The sequence below is a fragment of the Amphiprion ocellaris genome, chromosome 14, assembly GCF_022539595.1.
Source record: "Amphiprion ocellaris isolate individual 3 ecotype Okinawa chromosome 14, ASM2253959v1, whole genome shotgun sequence".
NCBI lineage: Eukaryota > Metazoa > Chordata > Actinopteri > Pomacentridae > Amphiprion > Amphiprion ocellaris.
This window is the reverse complement of record NC_072779.1, coordinates 14932950-14957187: the sequence shown is the minus strand read 5'-3', so window position 1 is coordinate 14957187 and position 24238 is coordinate 14932950. Positions and strand designations below refer to the sequence as shown.

General features: G+C 39.9%; 1 long non-coding RNA gene across 1 annotated transcript in view; it reads left to right on the top strand.

The window, feature by feature from the left end:
- Positions 1–24238, top strand: part of LOC118470984 (uncharacterized) — an 81496-nt gene that overhangs the window by 35138 nt on the left and 22120 nt on the right. The window contains exon 3 of the long non-coding RNA XR_004848190.2: positions 2706–2809. This is a non-coding gene — a long non-coding RNA (uncharacterized LOC118470984). The remainder of the gene's footprint in view (positions 1–2705; positions 2810–24238) is intronic.

Genomic DNA, 24238 nt, shown 5'->3' with positions numbered 1-24238 from the left:
ACCATGGAGCAGACAGCAGCCCATTGGCATGCCGTGGCAAAACTAGTATCCAGGGCACTAAATATCCTGATCCCAGCATTTGTCCTTTTTCATAAAACTAACAAGCTGTCGATGAACTTATGTGTGAAGGTGATTCTTGTTTTTCTTAAATATGGCATACACTGATGCTTATTGTGGATTTTGTAACTGCTTGGATATTGTTTTTAAACTAGATTGTTCGTCAGAGGTCAGATGTCAAGGTCAGGAAGAGCAACGTCCTGTTGGGGGTTTTCTTGTCTTGCTTAAGGACATTTTAGTAGGGCGTCTACTTAGTAGTGAAGACAGTTTGCACAAAAGTGTAGAGCAGCTATTTCAAAATCTGAAACAGTGCCTCCTATGTTGGTGCAAGTTACCTCACTGGTAGGTTTAATTTCTCAGTTGCAGGGTGGAAATATTTTTGTAAATGAGTCGTGTTTTGTGTGAAAACAGTGGAAATACACATCTGTATATTCTATCAGGAATAAGTGCTGCACTGTATGAAAGAAAAAGCTTATTGCTGGTAATGGAGAACAGCAGAATCAAGTGCATAATAGTGGATTTGGGTTGAGGTTTTTTTTTTTGTTTTTTTGTTGTTTTTTTTAAATAAAAAAAAATCTGGATGGATTTTTGTAAAATATTTTCCACAGCTACTTCAGTTTCCTTATCAAACAGGGAGTTTTGAAAATAATATCTCTTGCCCGTTTGAATGTTGCCTGTAGAATTTTACCATTATCACGAGTGCATTCAGTATTAGAGCTGAAACGCTGCTTGTTTCCCGACACAGTATCACAGGCAGTGTTGATAATCAATAATATTTTCTTTATATTACAAGGGCTAATTTCAGTTGCAGGCATTATTTCACCTTAGCTGGAGTCTGTTTGTCTTTTTAAACATCATGACAGCAAAGAGTCATAATCAGCCTATGGACAGAACCTTGAGATAATCCACTAGAAATACACTAATGAAACTATAGTACAATTGACTGCAGCAGCCCAGCTACTGAACTACGCACAGTATTAGTGTGACGTCAAAAGTAGTGCTCAAGGTGAGAACAGAAAGAAAGACACTAACAATGGGAGACCAAGTACACCAGTTTTCTTCATAAATGTTTTATAGGGACTTTTGTTATTGAGGACTATATGTAAATCCAAAAAGACAAAAAGTGAGGACATTATTTACTGAAAAGCCAAAACAAAAATATGACAGACAATTTGATGTTGGCGTACCATGCTAAAAATAAGCCTCATAGCCGCACAAAGATAAAATATTGTATACCATCATATAATTTACATATCATGCCACTGATTTTGAAATTATTATTTTTTTTCTGCTTATGAATGCAAAATATACAGTGATCAAACAAGCGCCTGTAAGGCATTCAGGAGACGTTGAATAAGAACACGAAACGTGGAGCGCCAGGAGGAAAGCACATTAACACAAACAGCAGTGCAGAGCATCAGGATGTGAGCATGTGGGAGACGCACAATAAGCCATATGAGCCTTACTCGTTTACAGTTGTAGCCTTCGCCTGCATGGTGGGCCAAGTAGAGTTTCTGGTGGACTGACAACACAGCTGTACGCCATTCGTCCGGTCTGAAAGACGGCTAATGGGACAAAGGGCATGAGTGAGGCGAGGGAAACGAGGGAGAGATGCTCGCTGAATCGCCCAGCCCTCCCCTGAGCAGGACGGGGAGCACCTCTCTTCCTCTCTGCTCATAGCTGCTTTCTCCCGGCCCTCAGCCATTTTGGAGAGAGGAAAAGTGGCTACTTTCTCTCTCCCTCTCTCACTACGTGGCATAGCTTTGGAAAGGCTTCGCCTGCTGTGTTGAAGCAGCAGAGAAGACACACTTTGCATCTTGGAGATAATATGTTTGCAGAGAAAAAAATCTGACGCGAAAAAAACCTTCTTCCGCTTTTTTCTTCTTTTTTTTTTTTAAAGAATTTTTGTTTCCCTTGCATTCAGCTGCTAAGCTTCTCTCCTCTTTGCTGTGCACTTTAACTCATGCTGTTTCGTTTTCTTTAATAACTTGCGCTGTAGTTTAGTTGGCCGGTCCTTTGCCTCCTGTCTCTTTTAGGCTATATCTTTTCTTATCTCTCAATTTGATTTTATGTAACAGAGTTTAAGACAAAGGGATATGTCCAAATTTTGGCAGCTCTAAGAAGAGACAGAGCTGCAGCCAAGGATCCTGCTGGGATCCAAAAAAGCCAAGCAGAATGAAGCACCAAAAAAAAGAAAACACCACCCTTTCCTTTGCTCTGTCACAAATTCCACTTTCTCAGTAGCCAGCCCTGCGCTGCGACTCCTCCTCATCCACATCTTACCGCATTCAACCTTTTGCCATTTCTCTCTTGCCGTACCTTTTTTTAAAGCCGATTTGAGGTTTTTGTACCCCGGAAAATGGGGACAACGGGTAATGAGGGCGTAACAGGGAGACAACGAGGGAATGTTATCTTTTTACTTTTGGTTACTATTTAGCATTATCTTTCAACTGTTACTATTATTGAATTGTTGCTGTGCTGCTGGTAGTTTTTAGTCGTTTATTTGTTTCAAGGGTGTGCTTGGATCACCACGTGTTTGTAAGTGTGTGGTTTTGGGAATGTGTGTCTACGGGTGTCTTATCTGTGAATGTTAGACTTGCTGATCTGCTAGGAGTCAGTTTGTGAAGACTTGAATGTCTGTTTTATAGGTAACCTGTTTTATGCTGAAGCATTGGCCTACACTACTCCTCAAGCCTGACTGCTTCTGATTCCAGAGGACGTTTGACCATCAGGTACAGCCTGTGCCCTGCTGGTATGTTGGCGATTTATAATACTAACAGTTTTCTTTCTGTTAGAGTGGCTCAGACTTGTTTCTAATTCACAGCCTATGAAGCGTGCATGATGTCTTTTTTCACACTGCATGCTTTTTTTTGATGATGTTCGCTATTTGTTTTCTCACAGTTATTTTGTTGAGTTTGCAACCGAACGTAAAGTCCCGATAAACACAGTATGAAAATTATACATTTATCAGATTATCGCACAGAAGGTATTTATGAAGATCGTTTTGTCTTTAAGATTAAATTGGCACTGTGTGTTGTATTCTGCACTGATGTGATTTAATGTGATTTCATAGTGTCATTTAATCTTAGTTTAGAATTTTTACCCTGAACTGATAGAGTTGTTGTAGAATAAACTTTTGCATCTCCATTTGCGATTGCATTTGTTCCTTTTCCTAATATTATAAAAGATCCTGGGACATTTTATTCATATAGTAGTATTTCATAGAAAGTCATGCTGCCTGAACTGCTATTTTATACTGCACAAATTTATTTTCAGCATTCAGATTGTTCGTTAGTAACAGGCTTTATGCGAGTTTTTTTTTTTTTTTTTTTTTAAACATTTGTCGTATATTATTCTGGCTGACATTTCAAAAATAAATGTTGACCTCAAAAGAATGTGATCAGTAGGTTACACAAACACCACGTCCATCTCACAGTCATGTGCTCTGGCCTGATCAGTGTACCATGGCTGAATTTTCAAGGCTCGCCTCTATTGGATACATAAATAAGACACATGTCCTATAGCTACATTGAAAAAGACTAAATTTGTACAAAATATATAAAATACATGAAAGGATCTGTATTGTGTTTTACTGCAAAGCAGGGATTTATTCCTTATATATTCTAAAAGTAAAAGTTAAATGAACTGCACTCTTAAGTCTTGTTTTAGTCGTGTGGATATAATGAAAGCTGTGTCATCTAGAAAGCTATCAACATTACAGTGTTGTCCATTGTGTCACATTTGCTTGAACGCCCAATGAGAGGAGGGGTATGTTGAATGAGTGGAGCTAAAAGGTTCAGTTAGTAGAATGACTCATTTGTTTGAAGGTTTTGTGGGTTTTGTCTTCCTTATCTGCTCTTAAAGGGGTAACGCCAGCTGCCACAAACCCGTAGATCCGAACTTGTGGTGAGTGGCTGCACAAGCTCGTATCTATAGGTATGTGTCTTCCTGGCAAATACAGCACCTGCCCGATGCCTGCAAGAAAAATCAGTGGAATTATTTTTCAAGCAGGTTTTGACTGGATAGTCATAAACACTCTCATTGTCTGTGTTCCCACGATTAAACACCGCTGACCCCGTCTGACCCTGAATCCTGGGATACAGGATATTCTCAACCAAACTAATCCCACGTGCGCCGTCATGCAGTGACCCCACCCGAAGAAGGAGGGTTGGGCCATATGACGGTGTGATGTGACATAATATCTGTGGCCATTGGGTCAGTGTTGTAATTCATCTATGGGATCACTTCATAGCAAAACTGGATTTTTCTCAATGTTTGCATAAATTTGATTAGTCAGGTTTATAATTTGATGAATCAACAAACAGATATTCTGCTTATTTATGTTGTAGGCTGCTTTTCAAGGTCTTTTTGAATTTCATAGATATTGTAATATCAGCCTTTGTCATGATGTATTCATTATCTTAATATGCTATCAAATCACATTTACAGAGGCAGATTCAATCTGCTCTCCCGCCCTACAAAGCAGCAATCCTGCATTTTCCTCCAGTGTTCCACAGGCTGAGGTAGTAGGTTGTATAGTTCAGAGTGACACCACAGGAGATAACTGTACAGCCTCCTAGCTTTCCCTGAGGAAACACCACATACTCTGTACACCAGTGGGTTATTTGACTAAACACCAATTTTTGTCTACGTTTGTCTTAGCACCGGGTTTGTCGCTTGGTTGTAAATTGAATGCTTGTATATCAGGTGTTTTATGTATCTGTCCCTAAAATATTGATTTTTGAGATATTGCTATTTCTTTCATTTCATACAACATTTTATATAGGGTTCCGATAAGGTAAAAATTTGTGTCGCCTGGATTATCACGACAAACATTGCCTTTCATTTGACATTATTTGTGGCAGGAATACATAATTCAAACAATCACAAAGCAGAGGACAATGAGGGTGAAAAGCACCAACATGCTGCTGCAGTGAGGTCTGTGGGACACACTAATGAAAGAGATGCCACTGAAGGGAAACACCATACAGCCGCAGGGGGAAGAACACGGTCTTGGTTGCCAATTATGTACAAAGTTCAGTTTCACTTAACCAAAACGATAAATTTCCTCTGTGCAGCTATGTGGTAAAGACACTGCTGTGATCAAAACAGCCAGTAACAACTTTCACTGCTGCAAACCAAGAAAACTACAGAACCCTGAAATCAACTAGGCTCCTAACAGCAATGTAAAATTGACTGATCTATTTCTTAATTTGGGGTGTATTCAAATAAAATTCCTGTGTTTTGTCTCAAGCCGTTTGAGTGTTAGCTGTTCCTTACAGAAGCACTTTAACTGCATTGTTCTGATCTCTGCTGGACTCCATATTTTTTAAACTCCCACTTTAAGGTGTTGGAATTTCAGTTATGGCCACCTATTAGGAGATAGTTTTGCCAAATATACAATGATAAAATGAAATCAGCATTTAGAAAGTGTGGCTTTAAAAAAAATAGATTGTATTGTTTGTACAGGCTTTCTGTAAAATTATTATACTAGCTAGTAACATAGGTATGAAAATTATTTGTTATTTATCTTTTTTGTGTTTTCATGTAAGTATTTGTCTTGCACAGTTTTTACTCTTAACAAGTCCAATAAATACAACAAGGCACTGGATGCAGGACGGCTAGAGTGAGATGGTATCCCAGTAGTGCGGTATGCTGCTGTGTGCAGATGTGTAGAGAAGGGAGTGTCATGGTAATGAAAGACTGTTTCCACTTAAACTCTTTGCTCTCTGTCCCAAGGCCACCGGGTTCGATAGAGGTGGGGTAAGGAGCTCTTTGGGCCAGAATTGATGAAGGGGCCCTGGGTACGGGGCGGCTTTTGCGAGAGCGCGAGCGTTCGGTTACAGTAGATACAACATGAATCTACTGTGTTTATTTTCTCAGTGCGTAATTACCCTGCTTCATATGTTCTTGTCGTAGTGCAAGCAAAATGGTTTTGTATTTGCATCCCTTTCTGTGCGAGGTGCTTTGTTGTGGCCATGGGGGTAGTGTGTTACAGTGTGCAGCAGGAGGCATGCAGGAGCTCTCCCTAGTGACCCCCCCAGCACACACAGCCCACCCTCCTTGTGGAAGCTATGTGTAGGTTTTTGCCTTCATTGAAAATTTCTATAAATAGTCCCGTTTAGCTGTTCTAATGTTAGTTCTGTGTGTGGCGAGAAAGTGGAGTAAAGAAAGGCACTTTGTAAAATTGAGATTATATGAAGAGACCCGTCACTGCACTGAAGAGCACATGTTGTGTTTAGATATCACAAAGTGTGATCTCTGTGGTCCAGACAGATGCATTTGCTTTAAAAAAATAGTGCCGAGGTAGAGTAAAAAAAAGGGAGTCTCTAATTATAGTAAAATGAGACATAAAGAACAATGTAGATGAGAACTGTTAAAATCAAAGAGAATAAACTTAACTTGCTAGTTATAAATCTATATTTCTAGCAGGAGGAAAGAGGCTGATAATGTAGGACCACACAGGCCATTTTTCTGCTGTCATTGATCTCAGCCTATTGTGTGCTGTCCGTCAGAGGAACCCTGTTCCCGTAATTCCCTCTTCTCCCCATTTGTCTCGCTTTCGAACCATCTTGTCTCTTGTCCTTTTTCACAAGCCTTTTCCAGCGCTTTACAGTAACTAATACTGATAAACTTTAAGGCTAGCGCACCACCAGGATTCCAGTTACATTTCCTTTACCGCTCTCTGAACTGCTGCATTTTCTCTTCCTTACTCCCTCCTTTTCCCTTGTTCCCACCCTCCTTTTCTCCATGAAACGCACGCTGTAATACCCAGTCACTCTCTCAGACACAGAGGGCGAGAGAGACAGGAACAGAATACTGGACTTGCCGACTGGAGAAGGATTTTTTTTTCTTAAATGAAAAGGAGCGTGAAAACTAACATTGTAAGACAAAAAAACGTGACTGCCTATTTGCCTGTCTTTGCCTTCGTTCTTTCTCTCCTCTGCTACTGTATGCTCGTTCTCTTTAGCACTTTCTCCCTCTTGCCTCTACCTTTCCTTACCTCTCCTTCTCTGCATATTGCAGGCCTTTAGAGTCTAAGTGATTTCAGCTGTGGGAGGAAATGAATGGATGATATTTATTTCTCATTCCCCACTCTGCTGCTGCTGTTTTGATCCTGTATGTAACAGGCAGAGGGGCAAGCAGAGGCTCTACAGTTTGTCTGCCCTGGGGACTTGAGCCTGCAATCCATGAAGCATGCAAGGCAGAGGAGGGGAAGAAAATACAGAGACACAGACTGAGAGGTGTGATATAGCAAGACTAAAGTGCCGAGCAAGAGCAGAAAGAAAATGTGAGACAGATGGAACCGGGAGACAGACAGACAGACAGATAGATAGATAGACTGAGGAAGAAGAGATGGGTGGTAGTGTCACATGGAGAAAGAGGGGTGAGTAGCAGCAGGCAGAGGGACTACAGCAACAGGCGTTACACATTTTTTCCTATTATTCACTCTTGTGGCTGTTTTGGCGCTCAGTGTCTGAGCCTGTTTCATAGCTTTTAACCTTATCTGCAAAAATCAGATGATAACAAGAACTTCCGTTAGTTTATTTTGCTTTTAAGGTCTGATGTAAAGCTGTGATTCTTACGGACAACTTTAGGTAGTGCTACGATTGTACACGATTGGATGTATGTGGCATGGATGTGTGTATTTTTTTGGTACATTTGCATTGAATTTCTTATTGGTCAAAGAAACAGTCACCTGTTTTAATTGTATTTTAACATTGCTTTTTTTCCTGCTCTTTCCTTGTTTATTTTCTGTTTTTGGTCGGCCTCTGTGTTTTTGCTCTTGCTCCTTGCACTAGTCATCATGCATGTGCAGTAGCGGTACAGGCCCATTGATCTGCTCTTTTTTCCCTTGTGCGTGCCATTTTTCTGCTAGACCCCACTGCACTGCATCCTCCTGCATTCCTATTTTGTAAAGCCATTTCAAAACAGATTTTTCTTTAATTTTCTGCCTTTTCTGTTGATGGTAGTTGTCTTTTAAAAGTGGTTTCTTTACACCGTAGCCTTTAAATTTACTGTCATTCTTAATACTTTCCTTTTTAAGCCCATCTCTGCTATGTTTCTTGTTCACCTACTTTAACCCTTTAACCTCACACCTGCCCTCCCTTTCATCTCCCGCTCTGTTTCTGCCTCTCTCTCTCTCTCTCTCTCTCTCTCTCTCTCTCTCTCTCTGGCTGCACATGGTACAGTCTTGCATGTCTGAGCAACAGACGGCTAGACAGCAGCAATCTGCTAGAGCAGCCTCATGTGCTCGTCCCACCGATCCATTCAACAAAGCCCTAGCTTGCAGCACTAAAATCTTCCTCTGCTTTTCTCTCCAGCGTTCTATTTTTCCCGCAGATCTCTCTCTTTCCGTTTTGTCTGGCCACAGCCTCTCTTCCTGTGTTAGGCTGACCGGCACAGACACACAGAGAGGACTGCGGCAGCCTTCGCCGCCTCGGTCAGCTGGGTGAGTTTTCTTCTTTTCCTTTTCTCCTTCCTCGCATCTCATCTCACCACTCCTCCCAGCCTCCTATTTCTCCTCCTCTTCGTCTCGCGGGCAGTCAGATTTTATTCTGTCCACCTGACGAATGAGCTTTCCCTCCATAAAGTCAAAGCCGCATGATTGACAAGTGCGATCTGAAAGGACTGACAAGCCTGGTATGTCAGGAAATCTAATTGAGACAGAGGCAGTAAGTGGTAAGGAGCTTTGGTATTTTTAGTGTTAGGGATGGATTTTTATCGGCGTGAGACCCTGGCAGTCTCTGCTGCTGTCCTTGTCGTCTGGCTTCTCCTGCTGCGTGTGTGTGCACGGTGTGGGATTTTGGAATTTTAAGTGAAAAATTAAAGATGTTTTGCCACTGATTATCGTACCAGGTCTGGCCGAGCCAGGCTGCAGCAGTGACAGGGAGGCCAAAATATGCTGAGACAGAGTCATTCTTATGAACATCATGTGATAGTAAAGTGCTGTCTGCCTGGGTGTGTATGGCCATTCAGTGATGACTACAGTACAGTGTGTACAGCATATGTGTATTCATTTACAATAAGATTATACATGGTCAGTAGTGCATTGGAGTCCTCATGAGTGATGTGATATGCTTGTGATTTACGATGTGATTGTTATTAGAGTCACGCGCAGAATACCAAGAGACGTATCGTCTTATACTGTACGAAAGTGTTAATGGACGAACTAATGCTAATATACCGAGACCTGCGAGGGACTATCTTACCGAGACCAGAATGGATCTTGTGACAAAACTGAGAGTTAGGGTAGAGCACAGCACAAAGCCAGGAATAGAGGAAGCTGCCATTGTCTGCTCCAGTCTCAGCCACAGTGCTCGTGCAGCAGATGATCTACTGCGTGTTGCATAGGAAAGGCCAGACAAAACGCAATTTGTACCTCTCTCATTCCCTGAGACCCTAACTTGTGACGTTTTGCTGTGATGTGCACGGGTTGGGTTCTTGGGAGCTGCGAGGGGCACTCACACATCTTTGTAGCCTAAAACAAAAAAACATGAAAAGACTTAACACGGTGGAAAGACACAAAACGCAGCGAAAAAGGGGCAGCTTCATTTTTTTTAAGCTAGGCACGTGATAAAGGATGTTCATTTGATCCACCCCCAAAACAAAAATAGAGATAGAGGGGAACGAAAGGGAAGAACGTTGAGTTCTTTTCAGGATACGAAGGGGTTTAGACCCAGAGGCAGGCACAGTGTGTGGGGCGTTGGGTGGGGGAGAAGGGGAGATGGATAGAGGAATGTGGGCATGAAGGACATGTGACTGGGATGGAGGGATGTCCAGACAAGGTGGGGTGACATGGCGAAACGCTGTCACGTTTACCGTATTCCTGTATTTTTGGGCAGGTACAATGAATGAATGAGGAATTTGTGACTAAGGTTACACCCACAGTGACTAATGTTACACATGCTAACATAGACAAACCACACAAAGACCTCACTCAGACTGTAAGAGCGGCAAATACACTGTACTGCATAGACTGTAGTCCTACATTTACGGATAGATGCTGACAGCAAAATATACATTAATCTATACGTAGCAGAAGAAATGCTTTAACACACTTAGGCTGCGAAGTACAAATTACTTTATGAATAGAATGACAGTCAGTGCTTTACTAGACTGCATTTCCCTTATAAAAGATAGAAAAAAGACACAAAACATCACGACGCCTCCTATTTCAACTACTCTGTCCACAGGCTCTTCATGCCTTATCTTGAGAGCAGCACAAAGTACTGTTGAGAGCGTGATACTGACAGCTCAGTACACTTGTGTTTGACCTCATGAATATTCTCATCTTTCTCTTTGTATATATCATCATGTTTTTCTATACTATATAATCCGTGTTTCTTGTTTGCTACGTGTGAATAAAGAGAACGAATAGGGAAACTCAATGTACGACTGAGTGGGAATTGTAAGATGCTTGTGCATGTGTGCAGCAGGGTGCCACCCTCATCAACTATGGATTAAAAAGCTGTTATAGTGTGTTTTAATGGGTGTTTTTGGAGGGAAGGATCGGCGTGACAGCATGCGGTCCAGGTTTGTGATGCGGTACTGTATGTGGGGCCACTTCAGGTCTTCAGCTGCTGAGGATTTAGACTGCCGTGCACACAGTTCTCCCAAAACTACCATTCAATGTGTTGAAATGTGCATGGAGGCAATCATCTGTTTGTATAATTGGCTGGTGATCTGTGATCACAGTAGCAGCTTCATTTCCAGCTCTTCCCTCCCTTCATCCACATTTACTGTATGTAACCCTTTGCATGCGTCCTTCTTCTTCAGCCGCTCTGAATTTGTTCTTAGTCTTTCAGGCAGCTTCAGCAGCATTTGAACAGGGATACTGTTTGATGTTTTGTCCTCATTCTTTCATTAGTTTGGATTGGATGTGATTATGTGGTTGAGGGATAGGTAGCTTTGTGCTCAGATTCTTTTTTTAGCTTTGATTTGAAGGCATTTTTAGCCATATCAAACTCAAACAGCTGCCATTTTTGGTGCAATCCGGAATTCTCAAGGAACTTTGAGATTCATTAAATTAGCATTTTTACTATGTGGTCAAACACTCTAAATGAGCAATGATTTCTGTAAATGTTCGACTCATTCCCGTTGTCACACACTTCATTTCTTTTTGAGAGTTTGTCTGCCCAGCTTGGCTTTAGTTTACCGTGTGAGAATGAAGCATGTAATGCAAGTTACCCAAATTTCTTTAACACTAAGCAAGTATATGATAACAGAGCCTATTTATAGACAAATAAGTGCATATCTGACTGCTGATTCCTGCAAGATGTCTAATCTGTGTAACCAAACTAAATCCACTTAGATCTTTCATCACTTTGTCGCAAATACTTCACTGCTGCTGACAGCTCTGTATGAACATATGCGTATTGAGAAATTTTACCTGTAGAAGTTTATGTCTGTTCTTGTAGTTACACCTTAAAAATCACTTTGAGATTTGCAACAATAACAAAACCGGTAGAAGTACATCAACTGAACGTTTCTCATCTAATATACATCTATATTCAGACTGCAAAATGTAGTGTGCATTCAGATGTTTGGATTAAAATGTAAATGGCATCTCAGTTCAGTGGGGTTTCTAACGTGGAGCAGCAGGTCTGCAGCAGTAGGTCATGGTGTCAGTGCTGACCTTGTTCAGCACAAACATGCGGAGAAGGAGAACATCCAGACAGCTAATCAGGAGGAGGAAAGCAATAAGAAGCATACTGGATATTTGTAAGCTGATCACAGATATGATTAATTATTGATTTGAAATGTCAGGCTGAAAAGTAATGACTTGGACCAAAATGGAAGCAGCTAAATTCCTTGTATTCAATGCAGCTATTCACATTTATACTCCCCTCACTGTGTGTGCATATCACATGCACATGACACATCATTAAGACCTCCCATCACAGACTTGTCCCCAGGCCTCTGCTACGGTTTTTTCCCTCCAACTTGTAAAATGGCTGACCACTGACAGGACTACAGGTCCTTCAGCGACAGCTTACTTGATGTGGAAGTTGTTTTTAATGTTATTATACTGCCCAGGCAGGTATAATGAACAAAGCTGGATCTACAAAGAGGGAAAATGATTGACAAGGAAACAAAGCATATATTACTATGAGGTTTTTGATTGGCAGAAAGTTAGAAGATCTTATGCTTCCATTTTTAGGGATGAAGGAAAAAATAGACTGTATTATGTAATTCTTATTATTTTTTGGCAGCAGTTTATGTTGTGTAGATAAATTTAACTCACAACCAAGCAGCGTATGTACACAGCTTGATTGCTGTCAGTCACTCACCAAGTAAAGAGGTAATGTGAGGACAGCATGCTGCATGGTTTAACCAGGCTTGTATGTATAATTGTCATTCAGTTAAAAACAGACTTAATAAAAGGTTATATTGTTGTTTTTGATCAGATAACACATCCTGAAATAAAAATACTTCTGAACACACTAAGTGAAGAGGATATACCGTAAATCCCCCAAAAACATCTGTTGTGTCCACTGGGAGGAACATTTTAGATGCAGCTTCTGTTTTATTTTTTTACGTCTAAATGCATGAATAAACACGTGTGTTATGTGAGTGTATAGGACATGTCAGTGAGTGGTTCTGTCAGCTTTCCTTCGCCTGTCATTTCCAGCTCGTCCTCTGTGCTGTGACCTTGTTCACGCTCTCACAGAGTCCTGAGATGCCCTCTGGTCGCTGGATGAGAGGCTGGACTCACGTTTGAATCCAGCTCACTCTGTCTCTGCCTGCTGCTTGTTACAGTAGCTGCTGTTGCTCCAGCGGCAGCAGCAGGTGTGTCTACCTCCTGTGCTGCCCCCCCTCCTTCCTGTTCCCTTATCACTGCAGTACGGCAGCTCTGCCTGGGAGGCTGCCATTCCATTGTTCTCGCACCCCCTTCACCTATCGGTGCTCCTGTGGGCGCTGGCGCCGCTCTGCCCGCCCCACCCGGTGGAAGGGACTGGCTCCAAATCACTGTGATACTTGGCACTTAGGTGCCCTGAGCAGGTTACACGTATGGCTTTCTATCTCTTCTCTCCCTGGACAGAGCTTTCTACACTCTCTGCTGCAGACCGCCGCCATCTTGTTACTGCCTGTGCTGCCAGTCTGCCCGCCTCTGCTGCACTCAAACCAAATTGTCTAACCCATTCTCAACTGTTTGCTAGCGTCTCACTCCTGCCCCTGTTGATTTGTTCCATGCCAGTCCTGCCTTTGCGTAGCTTTATCACAACACTCTGCTGCACCCCTGCTAATGCACATATTTTATCACTGCGCTGAGACAGACACACCTGGAACTTTTAGAGAGGCGTTATTGGTTGTCACAGAGTGGACGCTGCAGACTCTTTCAGCGTCTCACAACACATTTATTTGTTCAAGAAGGACATCGTTAATACAGTCAGATACAGTGTGTACAATTCAAATGCACACAAAGTCACAACCAGATTGAATTAGCAAAACATTTCCACATATGTCACCAGAATAACGTAGTTTTACTTAACCTGAATAGCTTACCATAACATAACACTCCATACCAAACCATTTAAAGGAGTAAAACCTACTAAACTCAGCTTTTTTACTCTTTTAAATTATGTTACAAACAAGTGATATCTCTTCTTTGCAGGATTTGAAAAATCTTTCCACCTCTCACAGAAGAATATGAAGCACAAGCTGTCCCTGATTGTGCAGGCGTTCAGTCCGTTGAGCCCATATATATATGAGCCCATATATGAGCTATCTTTGTGAATGTGTGTGCCTTAAAGAGAGGGTGAGAGAGAGAAAGAGGGAGGGCAGGGTAGAGAAACTGAGCAGTGGTAAGAAAGTCCTCCTAATTCTGTTTGGCAGAAACTGCGCTATTTGACCATATGTGCACAGAGCAGACTTCCATCATAAAATGACTGCTTTGCACATGCTCACATTGACTCCAAACACACTGTTTTCATAGAAGATGTCTGAACACAATTAGGTTGCATAGATAGATAATGTTCCAGTGTCATGAATTATTTAAAAATGTCTGTAATTGTCCCTTTTAAGTGCTTTTGTGGCACAACAGACGCGCAGATTAAGATATTGTGATGATTTAGGTTTTCATGCAGTGGGAACATATGGTGTAGAAGGGAAGAATACGAACTCAGAAAGTATATTTCAGCTTTATGGAAATGTTATTGCTGTATTGAACCGTGAAAAACAAGTGGATGTGAGTAGGTGGAGGCCAGAGTGATACAGCAGTGAGTTCAGAAGGGCTTCGATCCTCTCAGACACTCTGCCAAGAACACAACATACTAATGAAATCTTAAACACCATGAAGGAAACAAGCTGTCCCTCGAGAATACATCCATGCATCGGAGGTTGCCACTTTTACTTTTTCACTTGTGTCTCTGGATATACATGTACTGTAGGTTTGCAGTGATTGTGTTTTCAAGGTCAAAGGCTGCTTTGCGTCAGGGTTAAAATGTTGTCAGCTTTTTATCTGATGTTCACCTTTTCAGATCAGCGTAGACAACCTTCTCTCCCAACCGTGTGACAGATGTACAGAAGTATGCAACTAACAACAATATTTAGTGAGCATGTATGATGGTTCAAGGCAAAGCAGAAAAAATGGTAAGAATTTCAGTCCTGATATCAGATTCAACTATGTGGCTGGAATAAACACTCACAGACCATACTGTTAGAGACATCTGTGAAATCTACTCTAGTCGAATACAACATCCCTGCTATAAATTGTACTTTTACAAAGCTTCTGCATGTTCAGTTGTTGTAGATGTTGTCAAAAAGGCACTTTTGTCTTGTCATAGTAGATGGTGTTCTTAATATTGCTTCCCCATCATGTGTGTTAATGTGATGGACAAAAATGTAGGAATACCTTTAAATGCAGTGCAGTCACATGACAGAAAGTGGAATGATTACCTTTTTGACAGCATCAGCAAAATGCGACAAAACAAAAGCTTTGTAAACATAGAATTTATGGCAGAACTGTTGTATTGGATTGCATCAGATTTCACAGGCGTATCTAATTAAGTGGCCGGAAAATAAATATTTCATGTGAGACTGAAATGTGTTGCCAGATTTTAGAAGCAGTCAGTCCTTGAATGAGTAATGACGTTTTTCTGAACAGGACAAACTATTAAAGCAGTGCATGTGACAATAAAGCATACTGTGCTTTAACAAAGAGACAGCACAATAACAGGAGTGTTGTACTACATACAGTACAGCAGGCTCATGCAGCAATTCACCCCTCAAAAATGAATCAACTTTCCACCACCAGGACATGAAATTATCCGCTTATCCAATGACATATCACTAAAGTAAAATGGCGCAATAACATTAGACATTTATTGCTTCCAGACAATGTGTCTTTATGACTTAAGTGATCCTTGAATTTGTCCCCTAGTGTGACCAGCCACCGTGGGTTTGGTACTTTTGGTTTTAAGGTAAACATCTAAACAACTACTGCATAGATTGTCATTACATTGATGCAGATATGTATATCCCTCCTTCCATATAACAACAGCACTGGGTCAAAACTTCAATTCGTGCAATACTTCAGCTCAGATATCTGCAGAACTGCTGACTTGCTGCATTACTTTCACATTGTAGTCACGAATAGGAGAAGAGCCTTGCCTTTCCTGGTAGACTGTGGTGAATTATCTTCACAGCAGCAGAGTAGACATAGATTGCATGACATGGTGCAGTTTGCACATGGAATGTAGAAAGATTTCAGGCACTCGGTGATGAAGGCCAGATGTTTCAGTTATGCATAGGAAGTCAGCTGTCTACAGTTGCTACTGGGTACTATATGACACTGATGCAGCCCGGCACCAGCACTGGTACCTACTGTATAATCAAATTTAAGAAAGCCCTCTCACTTATTACGGCTTGTGTATAACCAATACACGTACCAGGCTTGAAGAACACTCATCAAAGAACATCAAATAAACAGAAGAGCATAAATAGAAGCAGTATATGAGTAAGTAAGTAAGACGAGTTTCTCATGAATCACCTGGTTACAGTTTGCATAGCAACTAATCCGTTTTCTCATGAAGCAATAAGCCTTGACAGAGACAGAGAGGTTGACGAGCATGTTGATTATAATGACTGAAGCAAAAGTAAGCTACTGTAATATGTTACATTTCAGGTTTAGATTTTTTGATTTTTGGAGTAAATGTTTGTCCATGAAATGAAATCAGTCGGCAGCTGTTGTGTTTTTAAAGCTCCTTTTGAAGAAAAAAAAACTGCCTCACAAACAGAGGTAAAAACAAGGCTCAGCTGCTGAAAATGTTTTGAATATTTTACCCCAAAACAGTGAAAAGAAAATCAACTGATTACTGAATTCTGCAGTTTTGAATTTTGGTGGTTGCTGCATGCATGGAGGGATGTAAACCTATACAGGAACAGTGCACATATTCTGAAACTCCTCTCCTCCTCCTCCTCCTCCTGCTGTGGAGCGTTTCCCTTGTTCCCTTTTCCTCCTCGTCCTGTGCGCAGTCACACACACTCGCAGCCTGTTGGTGTCACACACACACACACACACACACACGTACAAAAACACACCGTCTTTTGTTTGGAGTCAGACGGCATTGAAGGCAGATCCTGTGGCCCTTCTGAGGAGAATGTTAATATGCCTGCTCTGGTCTCTCTGGGGATGCAGAGAATGGACTGTGGCTGCTAATGCACTGTCACACTAACCCCACTAGCTGCTCTCACACAGTTAGCAGCAGCAGCAGCAGCAGCACTGAAATGTACTGAACTACACTCACAACTTGCTGAATATTTAGGAGCTGATCTATGTAAAGTGGCTAACTTGACCACATGTTTCTGTGTCTGTAAAATGTTATATCAGGTTGTGTGTATGTTTCACTTTCTGTACCTCTTTATTTATGAGGACTCATTACAAGCCGTTTGTAAACCTAATGGCGTCATAACAAGCATACTTATAGGGTTTAGCCAAGTCAAAATGTCTTTGTGGAGTTTAGTCTCAGTGCGATTTGAGCAAGTTCAACTCTTTTCAATTTGGTTATAGGAGATATTTTGCTTGTGGTTCAGTGAAATTATCCTACTTTAACTGTGGTCAGCAGAGTGGAAGGAAAATGTACTTAGAAAGCCAAAGTGGTTTGTGTATTATCCATTTATTCAGTTCTTTCTTTCAGAGCAGAAATTGAAAAAAAAGATTTCCTTTTTTTTCTTTTCTTTTTGAGGGTATCAGAAGTTGGGAAGTAAAATAGGATTTTTTAAAAAAATTTCACACAGGTTTGCCGTCTTCACACTGTGTACCTTATGAACAGAAGTTGAGCACTTCCAAGATATTCAGAGCTGGTCATTCAGCTTTCTCACACTAGAATCAGTCATTCAGTAACAACTGTTAAACATGGTGAGTTTTCATTATTTGCATTGTGGATTAAGTGCACATATTCAGGGGTGGAAGGAATGAATTACAGCTGCTTATGCTACAATTATTTAGTAGTTTTTTAGGGGAACTTCTATTTTTTATCGTATTTTTCAAGTTTGTAATTTTGCTCTTTGTTATGCATTACACTGTGTGATCTGCTGTGTTGCTTTTAAAATCACGATTTGCTACTCAGTAGGGCTCAGTTATTTTAATTGTCTATTAATCTCTTGATTGTTTTCTTCATTATTTGATACATTTTTTGGTCAATAAAATGTTGATCAATGTACCCAAGATGACATCCTCAAAGGCGTTGATTTGTCCACAACCAAAAGATTTTCTTTTCTTTTTCTTTAAAGAAACCACAAAATATTCAAATTAAATACAACTTTTCTTAAAAAAAAATTCTAATGCATAAACTGATTGCCAAATAGTTGCTGATTAATATAATAGTCGACAAAGAATCAATTAATTGATTAGTTGTTGCAGCTTTATTCCTGTTTTATTCCTACATTTTGGACCAATATCCAAACCTACATTTCTGCATTTTTGTTACCAGTCAGGTTATCTGATTGCAAATGAGCCAATGGAAACCATCACATGTGGATGAAAAAAAAGGTCACAGAACAGCTACAGTTGGCTCCGATTTTGGGAAGGTGATTGAAGACTGACCGTTGCACATCTAAACGAAGCCAGAGAGACTCATCAGCTCCTGCTGAAACTGAACAAAAGGTGAAGAAAGTCAACTGTGCAAGACATGCTAGGATGTCCAAGAGTTCTGTTAGTTTCCGAGAAGTTTACACTGTTGAATACATGTTTTAAAAAATCACATTTTCAGTTTTATTTTAATAGACTAAACCCCTACTTCATCTCTATATTTGTTTAGAAAACAAACAATAAATGTCATAGCTTTTATTATTTATCAGAGAAATGTGATTTGTTACTTTCCAAGTGCATCTAGCTTTTTGATTGAATGCTACTGATAATGCAACCATCAACAGTCAGGAAGTAACTAATATTTACCGAATACTTTGCAGTTTTACTCAAGTATTTTTAACACCAGTAGTTTCACTTGTAGTTGGGGAATATTTCAGGTACTTTCAACACTGACTATATTATATTTAAATGATCCTTTAAAGATTTTTTTTTTCTATTAAGGGATAATGCTTTTAGATTGAGAACAAAAAAAAAGAAACTCAGCTCAGACCCAGGTCCTATTAGTTCATTTGTGCTGTGGAAGTCCATCACACAGTCTTCTTCAGCTGGATCCACCATTGTCTAATTTTTTCGTGTCAACCTGCATCAACATGCATCAGCGCTTCAGAAAAAAAGCAACAATTGCTCTTTGGGTTTTGACTACTTCTGTCTGTATGGTGCATGCGTGTCAGACTTAATTCAGTGCCAGACAGTGCAGCTCTTTAACAAATGAGCATGAATGAACACGACTGTAACAAATACAGTTTCTAAAGATAGATTTCTGGTTCCACCCATAATATGTCTCATATTAAGTTGGGATGATTGTTTTGTTATGTTAAATGACATCAAGCTTCTTTTAAAATTTCTTGCAGACTCTCTTGTAGATATGTTGTGTAAAATCAAGTTGTTTTTGCTTTTGTGGTCACTAATTCAGAAGACATTTGACTTCTTTGATCAAACAGACAAAAAAAACAACTTTTCCAAACCCTACACCCTCTAAATCCAATAACTGTCAAACACACGTGATGCAGCTGGAAGCACCAACCATACATGTTATCAACACCTATTGCCACCTCTGCAGCGCTGATGCACATGTTTAGCGTCATGTTACTGATAATGTCTGACCTGTTTCATCATCACTTGACTTGTTTTTTCAGTTTCTGATGTCATGTTTTCCTAACACCCACTCAGTCATGGTCAGGCAACAGAAAATCCTTTGCATCAATAAACTCTTAATGCTGTCAGTGAACTTTCCTGTGCTACGCTGCATAGTTGAGGTTTTTTTTTTCCTTTTTGCCCATTCATTACTTTTCCTCCCTGTTTCCCAGCTCCTTTCATAATGAATGGCAAGGTACGATAATAGCATTCAGGTTGCCATAGAAATGAGACCGAGGCTCTGCATGTGATCTTTTTTTTTTTTTTTGAAGCATAAAGACTCTGAGGCAAACTCTTTCCCCCCATCCTCACAGTGAGCTCTGCAGTTTGCCTCCATCTTTTCCTCTCGCCTGTTGCTGTTTCATGTGATTTGATGCAATTAAGTAACAGTCATATAAATAATTTGATTTCCGCCACGCGAGCGCGTTCACATATGACTGGCACCTCGAACAGTCCGGACAGTTTGAGCTCTGAGGTGATCTGTGGCCGCACGCTTAAATAACAAACACCCGGGCAACTTTTCAAAAATGAGTCTGATGCTGAAGAACGGTCCAAGACTCGAGGGAGCAGATGGAGCTTTTTCGCCACACGAGGCATCCGCCCAACTCAGGTCCCTTCCCTGCATTGAGCATCTCCGTGCAGCTGCTAGTGTGGTCGTTGAAACTGAGCTCTTGTGATCTCAGCTCCCCGTCAGCAGCTGCTCTCAGGCTAAACAAAGTATTGATCCAGTCTGTCATTTTCACACTCTTGTATATGGAGGTCGGGGATGATCCCGGACGCATTTATGTCGCGTTTGTGGTGTCAAAGAGCGGCTTGGTGATAAAGTGATGGGTTGTAACTACCGGTGCTACACCTCCATTAGACATTATGTGCTCCTGTGCTTGTACATGTACTTTATGGATTAGATGAGGCTGAGATAAACAATGCTGATCTCAAAATACAGCACATGTGACAAATAATAATATGACTGCAGGTACAAAACATCGATAACCTACAATCTATGCTGCACCTGTGTGTAGAGTAATGACAGCCTCCAGTTGTACACAGTTTTCAGTCTGTGATAGAATAAATATATGCTGTCAAAAATATGCAAACAATTAATAACTGTTTATTAATCTTTCAATGGTCCTTTGGAGTTTTTTTTTATTTTTTATTTTTATTTTTTTACCATGATTAGTCTCTTTCTCTCTTTTAAAACCAAATCTTGAAAAAATTATAAAGCTGTCAGGTGCCACAAAAGGCAATTTTTCTATTGATGAATCTAAACAATTCATTTTCCTAAAAAATCCAAAATCAACCATTTCAATTAAGTTCATTTTATTTTTTACTTTTGAGCATTATGAAGTCATTTAACAGCTCCAAGGACAAAATATAATAAAGGCTGCAGCTGGTTTGTGTTTTCTGGCGATGTATCTTCCAGAATAGCACCTGTGTGTTTTCTCTTTCTCTTCAGGTGCTCTTGTGTTGCAGTCGTGCTGCTGTAATATGCCATAAAACTTTGCATAGTGTCTTGTTTGTAAGAATTCAAAGTAATCCCATACTTTCAAGGTCTAGGATTGGACTGCTGCCGCTGTATGAGTTTTATTTAAAGGGTAACTTCATTACCTTTACTTTTAACCTCTTATCATTATAAAGTCCATCTGATATCAATTCAAGATTGTTTTTTCCACTGATACTTCAACTGTCATTGCTAAAATGACCAAGCTGTGGTTTTATTTGATTTGTTACACCTCGATGCAAAACAAAAAAATTCCAGAGCAATTCAGTTGAGAAGGGATGTGAATTTGGACACAAAGTGCCTCCATCAGACTGTAGCAGTTAAAATGTTTCAATGAATGCAGTTGACCAATGACTGGAGCCTTAAATGACGTCATGATGCAACAATGACATCATGATAATAAAGAAAAACAATAATAAATCTGAGTATTTTAGAGACAACACTGAAAAACCATGCGTTAGTTTGAAATATTGACTTATTTTGAGCATGGACGTCATTAATTATGACGAGTAATCGCGACAGTCCTAAAAAGTGGAATTGAAATATTATTAGTTAACTTGTTGTCATCCTGACCTCCTCGTTTTCAGTGACAAAATGCCACATAAAGCCACTGAGAGCTATTTTAAGTTCTTGTTTACATGATTAAACGTTAATACTGAAATGAGCAACAATCTAAGTTTTTTAAACAGTATCTGTGTTTTATTAAAACTTTTGACTGGGGACTAAAACTGATTCACATGTGAGTTAGTAAAAGACTGTTGCTGCTTGTGTAGCCACTATTTCTAATATTTTAAAATGTCACGGATTTGCATAAAAGTCAAATGTTGGTTATTAATTTATCAGCCTGTGTCTCTCATTGGTAAAGTGCTTGAAACCTTTCATCTGGGTAATTTTCCTTTCACATCTTGACATTTAATGATGACAAGGACAAGATCTGTCGTCGGTAGACTCGGCAGATCTACAGAGCCGTGCAATCTTCTCATCTTGTTTATTTTTTAAGTGAGGTCAGAGCGCCTACAGAAAGCACCCTTCACTTCTCCTTCCCTGCAGATATTGCACTTGGTGGTTTTACTGTTTTACTGCAGCCTCTTATGTTTTGATTTTTATTTGGTAGTTTGTTTGGTAGTAGTGTAATTAGCCAATATGCTGCTTTATGAACAGCTGTATTAAAAAGCAAACAGCATATCCAAAGTCACTCAGGTGCAGCAGCAAAGTGCTTCAGGTTCCTTGGTGTTGTCTCAGTCTGAGCTACAAATTCATTCCACTCAGTCAGTAAATCTATTGGTGGTCGATGGTGTCCAGAGGGCCACATGAAGTTCATTTCTGACTTCAGATTGGCTGTTTTCTCATGAATTGACTGGTAATTTACAGGAAACCTGCTCATGAAACATCCAGATTGAAGCAGGACTTAAATATCTGCTTCAGTGTCACCACTTCTAAAGAAGAAAATAAAATGTGTACATTTAAATCTATCGTTCGTGTAAAAGAGCCTCTACAAGTTGTAAATCATTATTGTTTATTGTCTTGATTACCTGCTCAGTCTGTGAGTGAGTGCATTAGTGCTAATACAGCTATCATTTCAATATTAATGACTGAAAGCTCCTCCTGCGCTGCTTGGCCAGCGTTGCATGTTGGCCAAAAGGGTTTCAAACAAAAAAAAAAAAATCACAGCTTGGACAAACATTCTTCTACTAAAACTGTATCTGAAAATAACTGAAACAGAAGCTGAGGCCTCCCACGTAGAATTTAGTTAAAACATTTTAGAAAAGTCGTCCTTTTCCTACTGTACAGTAATTACAGAGAGCAGCAGAATGCAGGCAAACATGTAGAAATAAGCAGGAACCAGAAGGTTTGCAGGAACTGTTTGCTTGAATACAACCACAAATTTGCCACTTAGCTGATTTGTGTTTGAAAATGTGGGCATCTTTTGCTCCTGTCACATTTGTATTCTGTTTTTACACTGTGGGCTCATTTTTCACTGCAATATAAAGTCCAGCACCTCTGTGGGAGTAGCACAACCATGACTAGAAGCAAAGAGAACTCAAGAATTTCTTTTGTGCTGTGTAGAAGTTGTAATACCAGGAAAAAAACGAAGGTTGAATTTCTATAGATATTTTAGTACAAAAATTGAAAAAACCTGGAATCAGCATGTGGAAAATATTTCCAAGTGCTCACAGGTGTTACCAATGCTGCAGGATAAAATGATGACTCTACATACCGCAGATATTTGACTACTTGCATTTTTACAACCTCTACTGTGCATTTTTCATTGGATATTTCATCATGCTGAATGTCTCTTCCAACAACTTGTTCATGCGTATGCCGATTCTATTTATTTTATAGATCCAGTATGTTCTGGTTTCCTCTTGTTGTTTAGTGTCTTCTCTGAGTAGACACAGCCTGCAGTTCAGCTGAAAAATCTCTGCATTTTAGTCACATGGTTGTTGGTCACAGCCGAGCCATTCATGTTTTGTTTTGTTTTTTCAGAACTGGTGCAAACGGTTCATTTTGATTTTTAAATGAGACATGGAGAATAAAGTAATTTTAATTAAATATCACAATTTTAGGGTGCAGATTTGGTTAATTTTCCTGACAGAACTGTATGTCGCACACGCTTAGTTCGAGTACCAAATTTGAAGTTAAAAGTTCTTTTTGTGTTTTTACAGTTTCTGGCTCTGATAAATTGTGTAATTCCTGGTTTGTTTGTTTGTTTGTTTGTTTTTTTAAAGAGAGCATACCTTACAAATCTGCTGGTGGGTTTTAAGTTTCAGAGAGTTAAATAACTCACTGGTCTTTAAGAGATTTACTTTCTCTATAAAACAGTTTTTACTCTGGTGTCACTGAGCAGAATTGCACAGAGTAATAATGATAATCACCTTATTCAGACTCACCCATGGATGAAATATCTGCCAGATAAAGAACCTGGGTCATCATTGTCACTATTTGTTAGAGTTTTTTTTTTTTTAACTCGTACTTTTACTTCTCATGTAACACTAGATGAAAACCAGGGCATTTATTTAAATGAAACAAAACTGAATTAAACTGAATAATTCTGTCGGTGGATCTCCCACAGTGCAAACATCCAGTCACTCCCCAGCGCATCTTTTTCTTCAGTGAACATATTTGTTTCCATTTCTAACTCGCTGTAATAAAAGCACAGCAGAGAGAGCAGTGTATATATATTTTTTCACACATATATATTTGTTTTGTGCCTTTATTGAAAGGGATAGTGAAGAGACAAAGAAAATATGCATGAAAATAACAGGAAAATGACACACTGCTCTGTTTCATGCCAGAGCCTCGCTGCTCAGAACATTAACATCCATGTCATTACACACCTGAACCGCTCGACTATCGGGTTGCCCTGTGAGGTCAGTACATTTTAACATACCTGTGATGCAACCTTTGAAATGTGCTGCACGTAAATAACATGCTTTGAACATCAACTGACTGCC